This window comes from Anas platyrhynchos, chromosome 12 (assembly GCF_047663525.1).
Source record: "Anas platyrhynchos isolate ZD024472 breed Pekin duck chromosome 12, IASCAAS_PekinDuck_T2T, whole genome shotgun sequence".
Lineage (NCBI taxonomy): Eukaryota > Metazoa > Chordata > Aves > Anseriformes > Anatidae > Anas > Anas platyrhynchos.
In genome coordinates this window covers 7,501-27,847 of record NC_092598.1, presented here as the reverse complement: position 1 = coordinate 27,847, position 20,347 = coordinate 7,501, and the positions used below count along the sequence as shown (strand labels likewise).

The 20,347-nt window shown below is 49.4% G+C and overlaps 2 long non-coding RNA genes across 14 annotated transcripts; both read left to right on the top strand.

The window, feature by feature from the left end:
• The first annotated feature begins 1,576 nt into the window (after window positions 1–1,576).
• On the top strand, window positions 1,577–20,209 carry LOC140003492 (uncharacterized). 13 transcript variants are annotated; one of them, XR_011812277.1, is made up of 17 exons: window positions 8,656–9,971; window positions 10,071–10,139; window positions 10,235–10,454; window positions 11,133–11,224; window positions 12,655–12,764; window positions 13,220–13,280; window positions 13,441–13,499; window positions 13,622–13,696; window positions 14,235–14,288; window positions 14,390–15,615; window positions 15,782–15,834; window positions 16,092–16,197; window positions 16,348–16,424; window positions 16,899–16,969; window positions 17,392–17,457; window positions 17,546–18,885; window positions 19,769–20,209. It is a non-coding gene; the product is annotated as an uncharacterized lncRNA (long non-coding RNA). The 13 variants fall into 13 exon arrangements; XR_011812273.1 differs by lacking the exon at window positions 16,899–16,969 and adding an exon at window positions 10,484–10,558 and having other exon boundaries at window positions 8,657–9,971; window positions 10,235–10,327; window positions 19,769–20,208; XR_011812270.1 differs by lacking the exon at window positions 16,899–16,969 and adding an exon at window positions 13,779–13,863 and having other exon boundaries at window positions 8,657–9,971; window positions 19,769–20,208.
• LOC140003463 (uncharacterized) lies at window positions 6,903–7,756 on the top strand. Its single transcript, XR_011812176.1, has 3 exons — window positions 6,903–7,021; window positions 7,476–7,536; window positions 7,697–7,756. It is a non-coding gene; the product is annotated as an uncharacterized lncRNA (long non-coding RNA).
• Window positions 20,210–20,347: the final 138 nt, after the last annotated feature.

Here is a 20,347-nt window from a genome sequence, read left to right as displayed (position 1 = left end):
TTTTCCAGAGGACTAAAACCAGCTGCATTTCATGCTACATGTGGCTTGGCAGGGTAGATGCAGCATTGCCAAGAGACTGAGCAGGGTTGTATCAGAGTCACCTCTTTCATCTGCGAAGGGTAAGTTTGATTACCCCTGCCGAGGCTGCTGTGTGTGCATGTCTTTTTGGCATTTGTGGAGCTCAGTTGTTTTTTGTGTGTGTATGTTTTAACTTTCTGTTTTTCTGAGCAGTAGATAGTGTGTTTGCTGAGTGTGGTTGGCAGGAGGAGGTGGGGAGCTCCTCAGGACTGGTAGGTTTGGTTTCTCGGAGAGTACGGCAGCCTTCCTGTGTGATGCGACTGATTGTTGGGTGGGAACGTTCCAGCTTGTGTGTCTTAGGCAATGTAGCCTGTGTAGTGTGTGTTGTGTGGCCTGGGCAGATTTTGCTGTGGTGCTGTGAGTGAAGAATCTGAGTTAGTCTGAGTTAGAGGTGGTGAGCAGCTGAAGTACCGGAGCTGGGAAGAGAGAGGTCTTGCAGCAGGTACGCTGTGGCTGTGAGGTGCCTCAGAGTGTGCTTTTCCCTTGTCTCTGCAGGTGCTTTGTGTGCAGTCGTGGACAGGGAAGGGATATCCTCGTGTGATGGAGCTCTGAGGGAAGGTGAGTGTTGCCAGCCTGGTCATGCCTTATCCGAAGCGAAGTGAAGACGCTCAGGTGTTTCCCTGTGAGGGTCTGAGGTGAGACTGTTTGGGATAGAGGAGCAGCGTGGCAGGTGGGTGCTTGCAAGCACAGTGTCGTTTTGTCCTTTTGTGTTCCCAGGTGTTGGATGATGGTGGCCGCTCCTTTCAAGCTTGGACCTAATTTGCAGGTCCAGAGGCAAGTGGAGTGCTGTTTTGAAAGGGTAAAAGTAAAGCTGGGGTCGCTTATGTTGTTGAGGGATGGGTGCTACTACTACTGGCAGCTGAATGTTTATCTTCTGCCTGTGTCTTTCCTTTGTTCAGGTTGAAATGCAGTGCGCAGTGCAGGACGTCTCGACCCAAGCTGCCTCTGCAGTGACTCTGGTGCGTGATGAGCAGAGGTAACTGTTGTTTTTGGGGTGTGGTTGTCACTGCAGTTATTTTCCTATGTCCAATAGAGTAAAACTCCAGTTTGCCTTTTAGAGGTGCTATAAGTGGGTAAGGAGAAGAGATGGAAGCATGTGCCACGTGGGGCAGGCAAGCGGCTGAGGTACAGGAGGGGATGAGAGTATGTGATTTTTTTCTGGGGATGGAATGGAATTAATTTTGTTGGTGTATAATCTGTTCTGCTCCTAGATTTTTCTTTCAATGCAAATAAAAGTATGAGCTAATTCCAGTTAAGAAAGTTCCAGTTACTTGCTGGGTCGTATTGTCCTTTTAATATTCAAAGCTGCCGCAAAAGCATGGGGATTGTTTCTTCTAGGTACTCCCCAGTTCTCGTTTGCATTCTGCATGCTGTTGAGCTAAAGCAGATTTAAAAAAAAAAAATAAAAAAATACAAGAAACACACACACAAACAACAACAACAAGAAACCACGATTGGGTTATTTGTTCTGAATGCAACTATCATTTAATCCCTTTGTTGTCCCAGGTGGTGTGGATGATACTGGCTGCACTGTTGGAGCTTGGACTCGGAGAGGAACACGTGAGCACAATCGTACGTTGCATCAGCAGTAGTCAGCATTGTGGAGAAGGTGAGCAATGGGGCTGGCGTGCTAGTGAATGCTCTTTCTCTGTTTTTGCAGCTGATGATGAGCCTTCAGTTGACTAAGATGACAAACGGTGCCTGTGCATTTCTTGAGGCGGAGGAACTTTACCATGCAGCAGCCTGAGAGCTAAGTTGGGGGGCGCCTGGTATTTGCATATCTGGGGTGGCTAATGGGAGCTGGGAGCCAGAGCAGCGTGGTGCCTGCTGGCTGAATAGACTTGGTGCCACTGTGAGGGTGGTTGAGGCTGGGTCACGTTCAGGGTGCTTGTGGCTGGGTCACCAGGCTAATAGAAGAGGCAGGATTATTTTGTAGCGTGAGTGCGTGCGCCAGGCAGGACAGTTTCCTTCTGTTCGTCTGTCTTGTAGTGTTGCTTCTACAACGTCTGTTCTGTGCTTCTCAGGTCTTGATATCCTCCTAACTTTTTACACCGGACTGACTAGACAGGGGACTTGGTAGCGGTGCTGAAGGGCCTCCATGCTTGTTTTGTCATCGTGATTCTGATTCGAGCACTTCTTGTCTTGCAGTCGCTGCTTGAACTGCAGATCTGTTTCAGGTCTTGTGCATCATATTCGGTTTGAGATCGCGTCTGTTTCCATCCTCACTCTTGCAGAAGTCATCTGGGCCGCATCAGGAGCTCTTGCTTGGGAATCGAATTCCTAAGTGTGTTCTTAGGGGGTTTTCACTCCCCATCCTTCCGGTCTCTTGTCTTGAAGGCAGGCTTTTTAGGCCTCCATCATCCCAGTTCTGGAAGCTGCTTCCAGTCGCGTGTCGTGACATTTGAGTCTCTGGTAGGGTCTGGTGCAGAGCACCTGTATCTGACTTGCTGTTGCCATAGGGCTTTCCTTTTGGGGGTCGCTTTTTCTTGCGCCATGTGTTGTGTGTTTTGTTTGTAGTGTTTGTGGTGTGCCTGTGTGTGTATGTGTTTGGTCTGGAGCTGTCCTGCCTGGCAGTTAGTGATGACAGCTAACATGGCATTGCATGGGTGTACTAATACATTGTCTGGACTGTTTTGGCGAAGACATCCGGTCTGCCTCTGGGCACGTACTGAAGGGCAGCTGGCACAGTCATCTCTGTGGTGTTTGGCAGATGTTGGGCGTGGGAGATTTGAGCTGCTTGCGAGCAGCTGCTCGCATAGCACTGGAACGGTGTGCTTGAGGAGGTCTGTCGAATCTTGAAAGCTTACAGATATGGGGTTTTGAAACTTTTATTTTTATTTCTATGCTGTCCCCAGTAGAGCGTAAACCTTTGGAGGAACCTGTCACAGGAAAGAGCTCCTTCTGGAACTGTTCAGCACTCGGTAGGCAGCTCGGTGACTGGCTTGATCTACTTCTGAGGTGCTGAGGTATGGGGGCTTCTGTTTTGAAATGATAATATTGTAAATGGGGTCCCTTTGTGTTGTTGAGCGATGGGTGCTAATGCTGGCAGCTGAATGATTATCTTGTGACTGTTTTCATTTGTTTAAGGTGAAACACAGTGTACAACACGGGACTTGACCGGAGCTGCTTTTGGCAAGGTGAGCGATGGACAGATGCAGCAGGTACTTCAGGGGTGCAGCTGTTATTGCAGTTAGTTAACTGAACAAAATACAGTAAAAATCCTGTTTATATTTCAGGGGTGTTGTAGCTGGCCTAAGAGAGCAGATGGAAGCATCTTCCTCGAGGGCAGGTGAGGGCGCCGAGGTAAGGGAGCAGATGAGAGTAACTGTCCCAGCTGTGCTGTGGCTTTGGATGCTGCTTCAGCCTATGCTTTTGTTTGTCTTTTGCAGGTGTCTCGCACAGGCTGAGTGGGGCCAAGCTGCACTCTGAAGAGCAGCACGAGAAGGGCGGGCTGGTTGTGAGCTGGATTGGAGCAGAACTGCCAAGTAGCATGAGGTGAGTGCGAAGGGTCTTGCTTTGCAGGTGCCATGGCAGGCTCTCCACAGAAGCGGTTGAGGATTTGAGAAGAGGTTGCGGATGATCAAGGAGCGACACGTGCAGGGATGGCTTGAAAACGGTATGGCCGCTTTCTCTTCTGTTTATCAGGTGTCCCAGGCAACGTGGGCTGTGATGTTAGTCTTCAGAATCGGAACAAAGCGGGTGCTGATGGCTGTCTTCTTTGGTAGGCAAGGAGGTGCCCAAAGCCCTGTCTTGTGTAGCCTGAGCACGCCTCGCTGAGTATGAAGCTTGATTTCCAGCAGTTCTGAAAACTGTGTTGAGGCTGAAATGCTGTTTCTGTGTTTGGGTTGGGCTTGTACCTTGGTGAGTGTAGGGATGGGTTTTAATTTGGTGCAGTGGAGGGCCTGGCCCCAGTGTCCTGTAGTGTGTTTTGACCCGTGAGCATAGCCTTTTGGTTTTCAGATAGCCTACTGAAGTAAGTGATTTTTCCTGTGAGTGGAATGGAATTGAATTCTTCTTTGGCGCATAATCTGTTCTGCTCCTAGAGTTTTCTTCCTGCGTAAATACAAGTCTGCGCTAAATCCGGCTGAAAAAGCTTCATTTACTTGCGTGGTAGTATTGTCCTTTCAGTATTCAAAGCTGCAGCAAAAGCATGGGGATTTTTGTTTCTAGAAACACCCCAGTTCTCCTGTCTGCACTCTGCATGCTGTTGAGCTAAGCCTTATAAGGAAGTTAATAAAACCACAGCTGCTGCTGCTCCTCTTTCTGCTTTTTTATGCTTTCCCCCTGCACTTTCCCAGGTGATTGGCTTCAGGTTCCAGGTGGGACCTAATGGTAACTGAGTTGAAGGTATGCCATCAGAGAGCTCCTTCTGCCTGGGCTGCACTTTTGGATAAGTGCTTTGTTTTTCCTTCAGTCTTTTGGAGGGTTCTTTAGGTGGGTCAGATTCTATGGACTGATGCATTTTGAAGTCGAAACCGGTACTCCTATCTTTTTGAGGTGAAAACTGGTAGGATCCGTCATAGTAAAGGAATCTAGTAGTAGGCGCCTGTATTGCACGCAGCTCTTCCTCAGGTGAGTAGTTGTTATGGCAGTTTTACGGATAGTATGGTGATGTTACTTTGTGTGTTTGCTCTGTGGTTCTGGGTCCCTTCTGATTTTTGCAGAATTACGGGGCTTTCTGTGAGCCTTTAAATCTATGTCAAATCTTATCAAAGTCATAACCTCGCTGTCAAAGTGATGCAGCAGGGTTTAGGAGAAATGTATGATGGAGGCTGCCTGTGTGAGCGTGTATCTGAAAATGGCAGCAGTGGGCACGTAAGGGGTAGTCTGTTTCAAGTTTAGGGACAGTTTGTTATATTTCTGGAGCTTTTGCCTGTGTGTTTTCTGTCTGTCGAGTGTTTAGACCTTGCAGCCTTTTAGTCTTGATGTCCTTGAATTGACATATTAGAAGTATGTTTATTAGGTGTTTCCAGGTAGTTGTTTTTGGGAAACAGTGGGGTAATGTCTCTTGACCGCATAAGTGCAGTAGTGCCTGGAGAGTGAGCAGGCTCACCTTCTTCCTCTCTGCAGAATAAGTCCGCCCGGGCCCATTTCGGCGCGGCGCCGCCCGGGCCCATTTCGGCGCGGCGCCGCCCGGGCCCATTTCGGCGCGGCGCCGCCCGGGCCCATTTCGGCGCGGCGCCGCCCGGGCCCATTTCGGCGCGGCGCCGCCCGGGCCCATTTCGGCGCGGCGCCGCCCGGGCCCATTTCGGCGCGGCGCCGCCCGGGCCCATTTCGGCGCGGCGCCGCCCGGGCCCATTTCGGCGCGGCGCCGCCCGGGCCCATTTCGGCGCGGCGCCGCCCGGGCCCATTTCGGCGCGGCGCCGCCCGGGCCCATTTCGGCGCGGCGCCGCCCGGGCCCATTTCGGCGCGGCGCCGCCCGGGCCCATTTCGGCGCGGCGCCGCCCGGGCCCATTTCGGCGCGGCGCCGCCCGGGCCCATTTCGGCGCGGCGCCGCCCGGGCCCATTTCGGCGCGGCGCCGCCCGGGCCCATTTCGGCGCGGCGCCGCCCGGGCCCATTTCGGCGCGGCGCCGCCCGGGCCCATTTCGGCGCGGCGCCGCCCGGGCCCATTTCGGCGCGGCGCCGCCCGGGCCCATTTCGGCGCGGCGCCGCCCGGGCCCATTTCGGCGCGGCGCCGCCCGGGCCCATTTCGGCGCGGCGCCGCCCGGGCCCATTTCGGCGCGGCGCCGCCCGGGCCCATTTCGGCGCGGCGCCGCCCGGGCCCATTTCGGCGCGGCGCCGCCCGGGCCCATTTCGGCGCGGCGCCGCCCGGGCCCATTTCGGCGCGGCGCCGCCCGGGCCCATTTCGGCGCGGCGCCGCCCGGGCCCATTTCGGCGCGGCGCCGCCCGGGCCCATTTCGGCGCGGCGCCGCCCGGGCCCATTTCGGCGCGGCGCCGCCCGGGCCCATTTCGGCGCGGCGCCGCCCGGGCCCATTTCGGCGCGGCGCCGCCCGGGCCCATTTCGGCGCGGCGCCGCCCGGGCCCATTTCGGCGCGGCGCCGCCCGGGCCCATTTCGGCGCGGCGCCGCCCGGGCCCATTTCGGCGCGGCGCCGCCCGGGCCCATTTCGGCGCGGCGCCGCCCGGGCCCATTTGTCATGTGGAGCTACAGAGCAGGTGAGGTAAAGGAGCTGGGAACAGAGAGGTATTGCACAATGATATGTTGCCTTAGTAGTAGTGAACGTTGTGCAGGAGGTGGTTATTAGGGCTGGCATTCTGATGAATGCTGGCTCTCTGTGTTTACAGATGGGGGTGAGTCTGTTTAAACTAATTCCAGTTCAAAAAGTTTCAGTTACTAGCTTGGTGATATTTTCAGTTCAATATTGATATCTGCAGAGAAAGTAAAAGGGGATTTTTGCTTCTAGAATCACTGCAGATATCTTGCCTGCTCTTTGCATGCTTTTGAGATAAAGCTGATTTTAAAAAAGAAAGAAAAAAAAAAAACACTTCTCTTGCTCCCTTCCTGCTCTCTTGTGCTTTGTCCCTCATCTTCCCCAGGTGATTTGGTTTGGGTGCTGGGCGGGGACAAAAGGTATATGAGCCCCAGGCACGACATCAGAGCTCCTTCTGCCTGGGCTGCTCTTTGGGGTCAGTGCTTTGTGTTTCCTTCAGTCAGTTGCAAGGTTCTCTAGGCAGGCTGCAGTTTGTGGAGTTCTGTATTTCTAAGTGCTTGAAATAGAGGGATAGTTAGTAGAGGCTGCTGTCTCACTGTTTTTTGGGATGGTCACATATGCTCCTGTTTTTGCACCATATTTTAATCTCTACATGTATAAAAACACTTGTTTTAGTCTCCTGGAGAGTTTCAGCAGCTTCATTACATGCTACATGTGGCTTGACAGCGTAGATGCAGCATTGCCAAGAGACTGAGCAGGGTTGTATCAGAGTCACCTTTTCATCTGCAAGGGGTAAGTCTGTGATTACCCCTGCCGGGGCTGCTGTGTGTGCATGTCTTTTTGGCATTTGTGGAGCTCAGTTGTTTTTTTTGTGTGTATGTGCATGTTCTAAGTTTATTTTTTTTTTGAGGGGTGAATAGTGTGTGTGCTGAGCGTGGTTGGCAGGAGGAGGTGGGGAGCTGCTCAGGACTGGTAGGTTTGGTTTCTAGGAGTGTGCAGCATCCTTCCTGTGCGATGCGACTGATTGTTGGGTGGGAACGTTCCAGCTCATATGTCTTAAGCAATGTAGCTTGTGTAGTGGTGTGTTGTGTGGCCTGCGCAGAGTTTGCTGTGGCGCTGTGAGTGTAGAATCTGAGTTAGAGCTGGTGAGCAGCTGAAGTACCGGAGCTGGGAAGAGAGAGGTCTTGCAGCAGGTACGCTGTGGCTGTGAGGTGCCTCAGAGTGTGCTTTTCCCTTGTCTCTGCAGGTGCTTGGTTCAGTTGTGGAGAGGGAAGGGAAATTGTCATGTCAGGAAGCTCTGAGGGAAGGTGAGTGGTGTCAGCCTGGTCATCCCTTATCTGAAGCGAAGGGAAGACGCTCAGGTGTTTCCCTGTGAGGTTCCGAGGTGAGGCTGTTTGGGATAGAGGAGCAGTGTGGCAGGCGGGTTCTTGCAAGCACAGTTGTCATTGTATGCTTTTGTGTTCCCAGGTGGCGTGGGTGATGCTGGCCGCTCCTTTCAAGCTTGGACCTAATTTGCAAGTACAGAGGCAAGTGGCCTGCTGTTTTGAAAGGATAAAAGTAAAGCTGGGGTCGCTTATGTTTTTGAGGGTTGGGTGCTACTGCTGGCAGCTGAATGTTTATCTTCTGCCTGTGGTTTTCTTTTGTTCAGGGTGAAACGCAGTGTGCAGTGCAGGACGTCTCGACCCAAGCTGCCTCTGCAGTGACTCTGGTGCGTGATGAGCAGAGGTAACTGCTGTTTTACGGGCGCGATTGTCACTGCAGTTATTTTCCTACATCCAATAGAGTAAAATTCCAGTTTGCCTTTTAGAGGTTCTAAAAGTGGGTGAAGAGAACAGATGGAAGCATCTGCCATGGGGGGCAGGGAAGCGGCTGAGGTACAGGAGGGGATGAGAGTATGTGATTTTTTTCCCGGGGGTGGAATGGAATTGATTTTGTTGGTGTATAATCTGTTCTGCTCCTAGATTTTTCTTTCAGTGTAAATAAAATTTTAAGTTAATTCCATTTGAAAAAGTTCCAGTTACTTGCTGGGTCGTGTTGTCCTTTCAATGTTAAAAGCTGCAGCAAAAGCATGGGGATTGTTGCTTCTAGATACACCCCCAATTTTCTTGTCTGCAGTCTACGTGCAGTTGAGCAAAAGCAGATTTCAAAAAAAAAAACGAAAAAAAAAACCATGAAACACACACAAAAAAACAATAATAAAAAAAACAAACCACCATTGGGTCACTTCTGAACGCAACGATCATTTGATCCCTTTGTTTTCCCAGGTGGTGTGGATGATACTGGCTGCACTGTTGGAGCTTGGATTCGGAGAGGAAGAGGTGAGCAGAACCGTATGTTGCATCAGTAGTAGTCAGCATTGTGGAGAAGGTGGGCATCATGGCCGGCGTGCTAGTGAATGCTGTTACTCTGTTTTTGCAGCTGATGATGAGCCTGGCAATTGACTAAGATGGCAATCGGTGCCTGTGCATTTCTTGAGGCGGAGGGACTTTACCATGCAGCAACCTGAGAGCTAAGTTGTGGGGCACCTGGTATTTGCATATCTTGGGTGGCTAATGGGAGCTGGGAGCCAGAGCAGCGTGGTGCCTGCTGGCTGAATAGACTTGGTGCCACTGTGAGGGTGGTTCAGGGTGCTTGTGGCTGGGTCACCAGGCTAATAGAAGCAGCGGGATTATTTTGTAGCATGAGTGCGTGTGCCAGGCAGGACAGTTTCCTTCAGTTTGTCTGTCCTGTAGTGTTGCTTCTGCAGTGTCTGTTCTGTGCTTCTCGGGTCTTGATATCCTCCTGGCTTTTTACACCGGACTGACCAGACAGGCGACTTGGTAGCTGTGCTGAAGGGCCTCAATGCTTGTTTTGTCATCATGGCTCTGATCAAGCAGCGACTGCAAGACAAGAAGTGCTCGAAAGTGCAGATCTGTTTCAGGTCTTGTGCATCATATTCTGTTTGAGATCACGTCTGTTTCCATCCTCACTCTTGCAGAAGTCATCTGGGCCGCATCAGGAGCTCTTGCTTGGGAATTGATTTCCTGAGAGTTGTCTTAGGGGGTTTTCAGTCCCCATCCTTCTGGTCTCTTGTCTTGAAGGCAGGCTTTTTAGGCCTCCACCATCCCAGTTCTGGCAGTTGCTTCCAGTCGCGTGTCGTGACATTTGAGTCTCTCATAGGGTCTGGTGCAGAGCACCTGTTCTGACTTGCTGTTGCCATAGGGCTTTCCTTTTGGGGGTCACTTTTTCTTGGGCCTTGTGTTGTGTGTTTTGTTTGTAGTGTTTGTGGCGTGCCTGTGTGTGTATGTGTTTGGTCTGGAGCTGTCCTGCCTGGCAGTTAGTGATTAATGTGGCAGTGCATGGGTGTACTAATAGATTGATGGGACTGTTTTGGCAAAGACATCCGGTCTGCCTCTGGGCATGTACTGAAGGGCAGCTGGCACAGTCATCTCTGTAGTGTTAGGCAGATGTGTGGGGGGGAGATTTGAGCTGCTTGTGAGCAGCTTCTCACATAGTGTTTGAACAGTGTGCTTGAGGAGGTCTGTCGAATCTTGAAAGCTTACAGATATGGGGTTTTGCTTTTTTTTTTTTTTTTTCTTATTTCTTTCCTGTCCCCATTAGAGTGTAAACCCTAGGAGGAACCTGTCACAGGAAAGAGCTCCTTCTGGAACTGTTCAACCCTTGGTAGGCAACTTTTGTTTAATTTGTTTAAGGTGAAACACAGTGTACAACACGGGACTTGACCATAGCTGCTTTTGGCAAGGTGAGCGATGAACAGATGTAGCAGGTACTTTAGGGGTGCAGTTGTCACTGCAGTTACTTAACTACACAAAGTACAGTAAAAATCCTGTTTATATTTCAGAGGTGTATTGTAGCTGGCATAAGAGAGCAGATGGAAGCATCTGCCTCGAGGGCAGGTGAGGAGGCTGAGGTAAGGGAGCAGATGAGAGTAACTGTCCTAGCTGTGCTGTGGCTTTGGATGCTGCTTCAGCCTATGCTTTTTTGTTTCACATTTGTCTCACACAGGCTCAGAGGGGCCAAACTGTACTCTGAAGAGCAGCACGAGAAGGGCGGGCTGGTTGTGAGCTGGATTGGAGCAGAACAGCCAAGTAGCACGAGGTGACTGTGAAGGGTATCCATCTTGCTTTGCAGGTGCCCTGGCAGGCTCTCCACAGAAGCGGTTGAGGATTGGAGAAGAGGTTGCAGCTCATCAAGGAGCGACACGTGCAGGGATGGCTTGAAAACGGTATGGCCGCTTTCTCTTCTGTTTATCAGGTGTCCCAGGCAATGTGGGCTGTGATGTTATTTCTTGAGAATCGGAACAAAGCAGGTGCTGATGGCGGTTTTTTGGTAAGCAAAGTGGTGTCCGAAGCCCTGTCCTGTGTAGCCTGAGCACGCCTCGCTGAGAATGAGGCTTGCTTTCCAGCAGTTCCCAAAGCTGTTGAAGCTGAAATGCTGTGTCTGTTTTTTTTGTGTTGGGGTTGCACCTTGGTGAGTGTAGGGATGGGTTTTAAGTGGGTGCAGCGGAGGGCCTGGCCCCAGTGTCCTGTAGCGTGTTTTGACCCATCAACATAGCCATTTAGTTCTCAGGTATCCTACTGAAGTGATTTTTTCCTGTGAGTGGAATGGAATAGAATTATTTTTTGGTGTGTGATCTGTTCTACTCCTAGATTGTTCTTTCTATGTAAATGAAAGATCGAGGTAATTCCAGATGGAAAAAGAAATCAATTGCTTGCTTAGTTGTATTGTCCTTTTAATATTCAAAGCTACAGCAAAAGCATGGGGATTTTTGTTCCTAGAAACACCCTAGCTCTCCTGTCTGCACTCTGTATGCTGTTGAGCTAAGCCTTATAAAGAAGTAAATAAACCACAGCTGTTGCTCCTTCTTTTTGTTTTTTGTGCTTTCCCCCTTGCACTTTCCCAGGTGATTGGCTTCAGGGTCCAGGTGAGACCTAGTGGTAACTGAGTTGCAGGTGTGCCATCAGAGAGCTCCTTCTGTCTGGGCTGCACTTTTGGGTAAGGGCTTTGTTTTTCCTTCAGTTGTTTGGAGGGTTCTTTAGGTGGGTCAGAGTCTATGGACTGATGCGTTTCCTAGTAGAAACGGGTACGCATGTCTTTTTGAGGTGGCAGCTGGTAGGATCTGTCATTGTACAGAAATCTATTAGTAGGTGCTTGTATTGCACACGGCTCTTCCTCAGATGAGTAGTTGTTATAGCAGTTTTACGGATAGTATGGTGATGTTACTTTGTGTGTTTGCTTTGTGGTTCTGGGTCCCTTCTGAGTTTTGCAGAATTACGGGGCTTTCTGTGATTCTTTGCCTGTATGTCAAATATTATCAAAGTCAAAACCTTGTTGTTAAAGAGATGGAGCAGGGTTTAGTTGAAATGTATCATGGAAGCTCCCTGTGTGAGCATGTGTCTGAAAATGGCAGCAGTGGGCATGTAAGGGGTAGTCTGTTTCAAGTTTAGGGACAGTTTGTTATATTTCTGGAGCTTTTGCTTGTGTGTTTTCTGTCTGTCGAGTCTTTAGACCATGAAGCCTTCTAGGCTTTATGTCCTTGAATTGACATATTAGAAGTACATTTATGAGGGGTTGCCAGGTACGTTGTTTTTGGGAAACTGTGGGGTATGGTTCCTTGAGTGCATAAGTGCAGTAGTGCCAAGAGAGTGAGCAGGGCCACCTTCTTCATCTCTGTAGAATGAGTCCGTTCGGGCACACTTCTCAGGTAAATGTAGTGAGCAGATGAGGGAAAGGAGCTGGGAACAGAGAGGTATTTCACAGTAGCATGTTGCATCAGTAGTAGTAAGCGTTGTGGAGGAGGTGGGTGTCAGTGCTGGCGTGCTAGTGAATGCTGGTTCTCTGTTTTTGCAAGTGATGATGAACCTGTTTGACGTAATTCCATTTGAAAGAGTTCCTGTTACTGGCCTGGTCGTGTTGTTTTTTCAATGTTAAAAGCTGCAGTAAAAGCATGGGGATTGTTGCTTCTAGAAACACCACAGGTCACCTGTCTGCTCTCTGCATGTTTTCCCAGTAAAGCAGATCTTAAAATAAAATAAAATAAAAAAAAAATAAAAAGCAGTTGCTTCTGTTCCTGCTTTCTTTCTACTTCCTTGTGCTTTGCCCCTCCCCTTTCCCAGGTGATTGGGTTTGGGTGCTGGGCAGGGCTGAATGCTATATGAGCCCCAGGCATGCTATCAGAGAGCTCCTTCTGCCTGGGCTGCTCCTTGGGGTAAGTGCTTTGTTTTTCCTTCAGTCAGTTGCAGAGTTCTCTAGGCAGACTGGAGTCTATAGATTTCTAGAATTTTTAAGTGCTTGGAATTTACTTAATAGAGGAATGTTTAGTAGAGGTTTGTGGCTTATTGTTTTTTAGGATGGTGCGATACTCCTCTGTTTTTGAGCTGCACTTTAATCTCTAGATGTATAAACCCACTCGTTTTATTCTGCAGAGGACTAAAACCAGCTTGATTACCGGCTACATGTGGCTTGACAGTGTAGATGCAGCATTGCCAAGAGACTGAGCAGGGTTGTATCATAGTCACCTTTTCATCTGCAAAGGGTAAGTCTGTGATTACCCCTGCTGGGGCTGCTGTGTGCGCATGTCTTTTTGGCATTTGTGGAGCTTGGTTGTTTTTTTTTTTGTGTGTGTGTAAGTTCTAAGTTTATTTTTTTTTTTGATGGGTGAATAGTGTGTGTGCTGAGCGTGGTTGGCAGGAGGAAGTGGGGAGCTGCTCAGGACTGGTAGGTTTGGTTTCTAGGAGTGTGCAGCATCCTTCCTGTGCGATGCGACTGATTGTTGGGTGGGAATGTACCAGCTTGTGTGTGCTGGGCAATGTAGCTTGTGTAGTGTGTGTTGTGTGGTCTAGGCAGAGTTTGCTGTGGCGCTGTGAGCGTAGAATCTGAGTTAGAGCTGGTGGGCAGCTGAAGTACCGGAGCTGGGAAGAGAGAGGTCTTGCAGCAGGTACGCTGTGGCTGTGAGGTGCTTTAGAGTGTGCTTTTCTCTTGCCTCTGCAGGTGCTTTGTGCAGTAGTGGAGAGGGAAGGGAAATCGTCATGTCACGAAGCTCTGAGGGAAGGTGAGTGGTGTCAGCCTGGTCATCCCTTATCTGAAGCGAAGGGAAGACGCTCAGGTGTTTCCCTCAGAGGGTCCGGGGTGAGACTGTTTGGGATAGAGGAGCAGTGTAGCAGGCGGGTGCTTGCAAGCACAGTGGTCATTTTGTCCTTTTATGTTCCCAGGTGGCGTGGGTGATGCTGGCCGCTCCTTTCAAGCTTGGACCTAATTTGCAGGTCCAGAGGCAAGTGGCCTGCTGTTTTGAAAGGATAAAAGTAAAGCTGGGGTCGCTTATGTTTTTGAGGGATGGGTGCTAGTGCTGGCAGCTGAATGTTTATCTTCTTCCTGCCTTTCTCCTTTGTTCAGGCTGCAATGCAGTGTGCAGTGCAGGATGTGTCAACCAGCTGCCTCTGCAGTGACTCTGGTGTGTGATGAGCAGAGGTAACTGTTGTTTTTGGGGTGCGGTTGTCACTGCAGTTATTTTCCTACATCCAGTAGAGTAAAATTCCAGTTTGCCTTTTAGAGGTGCTGTAAGTGGGTGAAGAGAACAGATGGAAGCATCTGCCACGTGGGGCAGGCAAGCGGCTGAGGGACAGGAGGGGATGAGAGTATGTGATTTTTTTTCCCAGGGGTGGAATGGAATTGATTTTGTTGGTGTATAATCTGTTCTGCACCTAGATTTTTCTTTCAATGTGAATAAAAGTTTGAGCTAATTCCAGTTAAGAAAGTTCCAGTTACTTGCTGGGTCGTGTTGTCCTTTCAATGTTAAAAGCTGCAGCAAAAGCATGGGGATTATTGCTTCTAGAAACACCCCAGTTCTCTTGTCTGCATGCTGTTGAGCTAAAGCAGACTAAAAAATAAATACAGGAAACACACACACACACACACACACACACACACACAAAAACAGTAACAAAAAAACCAACACCATTGGCTGACTTGTGAATGCAACGATCATTTAATCCCTTTGTTTTCCCAGGTGGAGTGGATGATACTGGCTGCACTGTTGGAGCTTGGATTCGGAGAGGAAGAGGTGAGCAGAACCGTATGTTGCATCAGCGGTAGTCAGCATTGTGGAGAAGGTGGGCATCGTGGCCGGCGTGCTAGTGAATGCTGGTACTCTGTTTCTTGCAGCTGATGATGAGCCTGGCAATTGACTAAGATGACAATCGGTGCCTGTGCATTTCTTGAGGCGGAGGGACTTTACCATGCAGCAACCTGAGAGCTAAGTTGGGGGGCACCTGGTATTTGCATATCTGGGGTGGCTAATGGGAGCTGGGAGCCAGAGCAGCATGGAGCGTGCTGGCTGAATAGACTTTGTGCCCCTGTGAGGGTGGTTCAGGGTGCTTGTGGCTGGGTCACCAGGCTAATAGAAGCAGCGGGATTATTTTGTAGTGTGAGTGCGTGCGCCAGGCAGGACAGTTTCCTTCTGTTGGTCTGTCCTGTAGTGTTGCTTCTGCAGCGTCTGTTCTGTGCTGCTCGGGTCTTGATATCCTCATGACTTTTGACTCTGGACTGACCAGACAGGCGACTCGGTGGCTGTGCTGAAGGGCCTCAATGCTTGTTTTGTCATCATGGCTCTGATCCGAGAACTTCTTGTCTTGCAGTCGCTGCTTGAAGTGCAGATCTGTTTCAGGTCTTGTGCATCGTATTCGGTTTGAGATCACGTCTGTTTCCATCCTCACTCTTGCAGAAGTCGTCTGGGCCGCATCAGGAGCTCTTGCTTGGGAATTGATTTCCTGAGAGTTGTCTTAGGGGGTTTTCAGTCCCCATCCTTCCGGTCTCTTGTCTTGAAGGCAGGCTTTTTAGGCCTCCATCATCCCAGTTCTGGAAGCTGCTTCCAGTCACGTGTCGTGACATTTGAGTCTCTGGTAGGGTCTGGTGCAGAGCACCTGTTCTGACTTGCTGTTGCCATAGGGCTTTCCCCCGGGGGTCACTTTTTCTTGCGCCTAGTGTTGTGTGTTTTGTTTGTAGTGTTTGTGGCGTGCCTGTGTGTGTACGTGTTTGGTCTGGAGCTGTCCTGCCTGGCAGTTAGTGATAATAGCTAACGTGGCAGTGCATGGGTGTACTAATACATTGATGGGACTGTTTTGGCGTAGACATCTGCCTCTGGGCGCATACTGAAGGACAGCTGGCACAGTCATCTCTGGAGGTTGGCAGATGTGGATTTGGCAGAGTTGAGCTGCTTGCGAGCAGCTGTTTGCATAGTGCTTGAATGGTGTACTGTTGAATCTTGAAAGCTTACAGATATGGGGTTTTGAATTTTTTTATTTTTATTTCTTTCCTGTCCCCAGTAGAGTGTATACCGTAGTAGGAACTGCCCACAGGAAAGAGCTCCTTCTGGAACTGTTCATCAGTCGGTAGGCAGCTCGGTGCCTGTCTTGATCTACTTCTGAGGTGCTGAGGCAAGGGGGCTGCTGTTTTGAAATGATAATATCGTTAATTGGGTCCCTTTGTGTTGTGGAGGGATGGGTGCTAATGGTGGCAGGTGAATGATTATCTTGTGACTGTTTTCATTTGTTTAAGGTGAAACACAGTGTACAACACGGGACTTGACGACCAGAGCTGCTTTTGGCAAGGTGAGTGATGAGCAGATGTAGAAGGTACTTTAGGGGTGCAGTTGTCACTGCAGTTAGTTAACTGCACAAAATACAGTAAAAATCCTGTTTATTTTATATTTCCGAGGTGTTGTAGCTGACCTAAGAGAGCAGATGGAAACATCTGCCTCGAGGGCAGGTGAGGGGGCCGAGGTAAGGGAGCAGATGAGAGTAACTGTCCCAGCTGTGCTGTGGCTTTGGATGCTGCTTCAGCCTGTGGTTTTCTTTCTCTTTTGCAGGTGTCTCGCACAGGCTGAGTGGGGCCAAGCTGCACTCTGAAGAGCAGCACGAGAAGGGCGGGCTGGTTGTGAGCTGGATTGGAGCAGAACTGCCAAGTAGCATGAGGTGAGTGCGAAGGGTCTTGCTTTGCAGGTGCCATGGCAGGCTCTCCACAGAAGCGGTTGAGGATTGGAGAAGAGGTTGCAGATGATCAAGGAGCGACACGTGCAGGGATGGCTTGAAAAGGGTATGGCTGCTTTCTCTTCTGTTTATCAGGTGTCCCAGGCAACGTGGGCTGTGATGTTAGTTCTTGAGAATTGGAACGAAGCAGGTGCTGATTGCGGTCTTCTTTGGTAAGCAAAGTGGTGCCCAAAGCCCTGTCCTGTGTAGCCTGAGCACGCCTCTCTGAGGATGAAGCTTGCTTTCCAGCAGTTCCCAAAGCTGTTGAAGCTGAAATGCTGCTTCTGTTTTTTTTGTGTTGGGGTTGCACCTTGGTGAGTGCAGGGATGGGTTTTAAGTGGGTGCAGCAGAGCGCCTGGCCCCAGTGTCCTGTAGTGTGTTTTGACCCACCAGCATAGCCACTTGGTTCTCAGATATCCTACTGAAGTAAGTGATTTTTCCTGTGAGTGGAATGGAATTGTTTTTTTTTTTTTTTTTTTTGGCATGTAATCACTTCTGCTCCTAGATTTTTCTTTCTACGTAAATAAAAGATACTAAGAAAAAGAAAAGGTACGTTGTTTTGGGGAAACCGTGGGGTAGGGTTCCTTGGCCACATAAGTGCAGTAGTGCCTAGAGAGTGAGCAGGGTCACCTCCTTCTTCTCTGCAGAATAAGGCTGCCCGGCCCCATTTCGGCACGGCGCCCCCCGGGCCCATTTGTCATGTGGAGCTACTGAGCAGGTTAGGTAAAGGAGTTTTGAACAGAGAGGTATTGCACAACTGTATGTTGCATCAGTAGTAGTGAGTGTTGTCCAAGAGGTGGGTATCAGGGCTGGCATGCTAGTGAATGCTGGTTCTCTGTTTTTGCAAGTGATGATGAACCTGTTTGACTTAATTCCATTTGAAAAAGTTCCAGTTACTTGAGTGGTTGTGCTGTCCTTTCAATATTAAAAGCTGCAGCAAAAGCATGGGGATTGTTGCTTCTAGAAACACCCCAGGTCTCTTGTCTGCTCTCTGCATGTTGTTTAGCTAAAACATTTAAAAAAAAAAAAAAAAAAAACAGGAAACACACACAGACAAAAAAAAACAATAAGAAAAAAAACCAACACCATTGGCTGACTTGTTGTGAATGCAACGAACATTTAATCCCTTTGTTTTCCCAGGTGGAGTGGATGATACTGGTTTCACTGTTGGACCTTGGACTCGGAGAGGAACACGTGAGCACAATCGTAGGTTGCATCAGCAGTAGTCAGCATTGTGGAGAAGGTGAGCAATGGGGCTGGCGTCCTAGTGAATGCTGTTACTCTGTTTTTGCAGCTGATGATGAGCCTGGCAATTGACCAAGATGACAATCGGTGCCTGTGCATTTCTTGAGGCGGAGGGACTTTACCATGCAGCAACCTGAGAGCTAAGTTGGGGGGCACCTGGTATTTGCATATCTGGGGTGGCTAATGGGAGCTGGGAGCCAGAGCAGCATGGAGCGTGCTGGCTGAATAGACTTGGTGCCACTGTGAGGGTGGTTCAGGGTGCTTGTGGCTGGGTCACCAGGCTAATAGAAGAGGCAGGATTATTTTGTAGCGTGAGTGCGTGCGCCAGGCAGGACAGTTTCCTTCTGTTCGTCTGTCTTGTAGTGTTGCTTCTGCAGCGTCTGTTCTGTGCTTCTCGGGTCTTGATATCCTCCTGGCTTTTGACTCTGGACTGACCAGACAGGCGACTTGGTAGCTGTGCTGAAGGGCCTCAATGCTTGTTTTGTCATCATGGCTCTGATCCGAGCACTTCTTGTCTTGCAGTCGCTGCTTGAAGTGCAGATCTGTTTCAGGTCTTGTGCATCGTATTCGGTTTGAGATCACATCTGTTTCCATCCTCACTCTTGCAGAAGTCATCTGGGCCGTATCAGGAGCTCTTGCTTGGGAATTGATTTCCTGAGAGTTGTCTTAGGGGGTTTTCAGTCCCCATCCTTCCGGTCTCTTGTCTTGAAGGCAGGCTTTTTAGGCCTCCATCATCCCAGTTCTGGCAGTTGCTTCCAGTCGCGTGTCGTGACATTTGAGTCTCTGGTAGGGTCTGGTGCAGAGCAGTTGTTCTGACTTGCTGTTGCCATAGGGCTTTCCCCCGGGGGTCACTTTTTCTTGCGCCTAGTGCTGTGTGTTTTGTTTGTAGTGTTTGTGGCGTGCCTGTGTGTGTGTGTATGTGTTTGGTCTGGAGCTGTCCTGCCTGGCAGTTAGTGATAATAGCTAACGTGGCAGTGCATGGGTGTACTAATACATTGATGGGACTGTGTTGGCAAAGACATCCGGTCTGCCTCTGGGCACTTGCTGAAGGACATCTGGCACAGTATATCTGTTTGCGAGCAACTTCTCGTTTACCTCTATTTATTTAAAAAACTGTAAAATTTAATTGCAATCCAGTTTGGGACCCAGTCATGTATGACACCAGGGGGCTTGTCCAGGAGGGCTTTGGTTCTTGGAATCTTATTTGATGTAGGAGAGGTGCCCCAGCATTTGGTGGTTGCTGTTCGAGTCTGGTCGGGACTAATGGCATCTCGAACCTGAATACAGGTAAGCTAAGGTTTTGATTTTTTTTCAGCTCCCTTGCTGGCTGCAGCAGTATATTTTGCCCGTAATTCTGCGTGTGAAGATCTGAATGAAGACAACGGAGTCGTAAGTGTTTAAAGCGTATACTGTTCTGTTGGATGGGTTTTGGTTGCCTGTGTGTGTAAGAGTGTGACTGAGACGGAATTTAGTTCCGAAGCGATTGTGGAGGTCTTCTTTACCACGGTTCCAATCTCCCGCGAGGGACTTGGCCGATGAAGGACCGAAGGGATTCCCAAAGGATTTGTGGGTGGGTGATAGATCTTAAATCCTCTTTAAGACACTCTTATTAAGGTAACCAAGGGCTGTGGGAATTGCCAGAGTAACATTCCTAGATGGGTGAGACAAAACCGAAGACCAGGGACCAGAAGAAAGGGAGCAAATTACCAGACATACCAGCAGAAAGTCCATTAGGAATAACAGTTAGAAACTGGAACGAGAGAGGCCCCAGTAACGTAAAAAGTAAATAAAAAATGGTTCAGTCTTGTGTGATAGAATGGCCAAAGGAGCCTTTAAGACCGCATGTCTTTGGGCCCGTTTTTGGATCCTTTGAAGACTGTATTTGTCAGGCCTTAAATACACATGTTAATTCGAAGGAACCTTTCTGCCGGGAAGAAAGTGATGATGCAGGATTATGGATCAGGAGGACTTCATGTCCTTTTACAGCCTTAATATTTACACTAAAAGCAGGTAAGAAATTTTGAAGAAGAAGAAGAACAGGAAAAAAAAAAGATAATAAACGGGAGCCGTTGGATAACCTACCATCTCCATATCGTAACAATCCACCTCTGGTGGTGTACTGGGTCTGGCTGGAATGTTAACTTTCCCAGCAGCAGCCCATACAGTGCCGTACTCTGCAGTTGTAGCTGGAGCAGCAGTGTTATCACACCCGTGTTGTGTCTACTGCTGAGCAGCAGTGGCACAGCATTGGGCCTTTCTCTAACCCTCCTAGGGGATGGGCAAAAAGCGAGGAGAGAAACATCACTAGGGCAGCTGACCTAAACCAATCCAAGGGATATTCCATACCATGGGATGTCACACTCAGCAATAAAAGGTGGAAACAGGAAGAAGAGGGGAGGGGTGGGCTCTCGTTGAGAAGACGTCGGTCCTCCTCTCGAACACCGGCTGCGTGCGTTGAGGCCTTGCATCAAGGACGTGGTCAATCATCGCTCATTTGTGGGAAGTAGAGAGCAATTTCTTTCCTCTGCACTTCCATATAGCTGTCATTTATTTTGTTTGTTTGTTTTCGTCCCTTCTTTTTATTTTCCCTTTTTCCCTCCCTTTTCCCCTTTCCCTTTTTATTTCCCCTTAGTTAAATTGTTTAGTTCATGGTAGTCTTTATTTAATTATTATAATTATTTCCCTTTAATTAAATTATCCTGATCTCAACCCGTGAGTTGTTCTTTGCTTTACTTCTCCCCCTCCTCACCTAAAGGATGCATTCATGAGAAGTAGGACTGCCGTATCTGAGAGAGCTCCTCTATATCCTTTAAGGGAGGTAACTGGTGTATAACTGGGTTGGAGTTTTAAC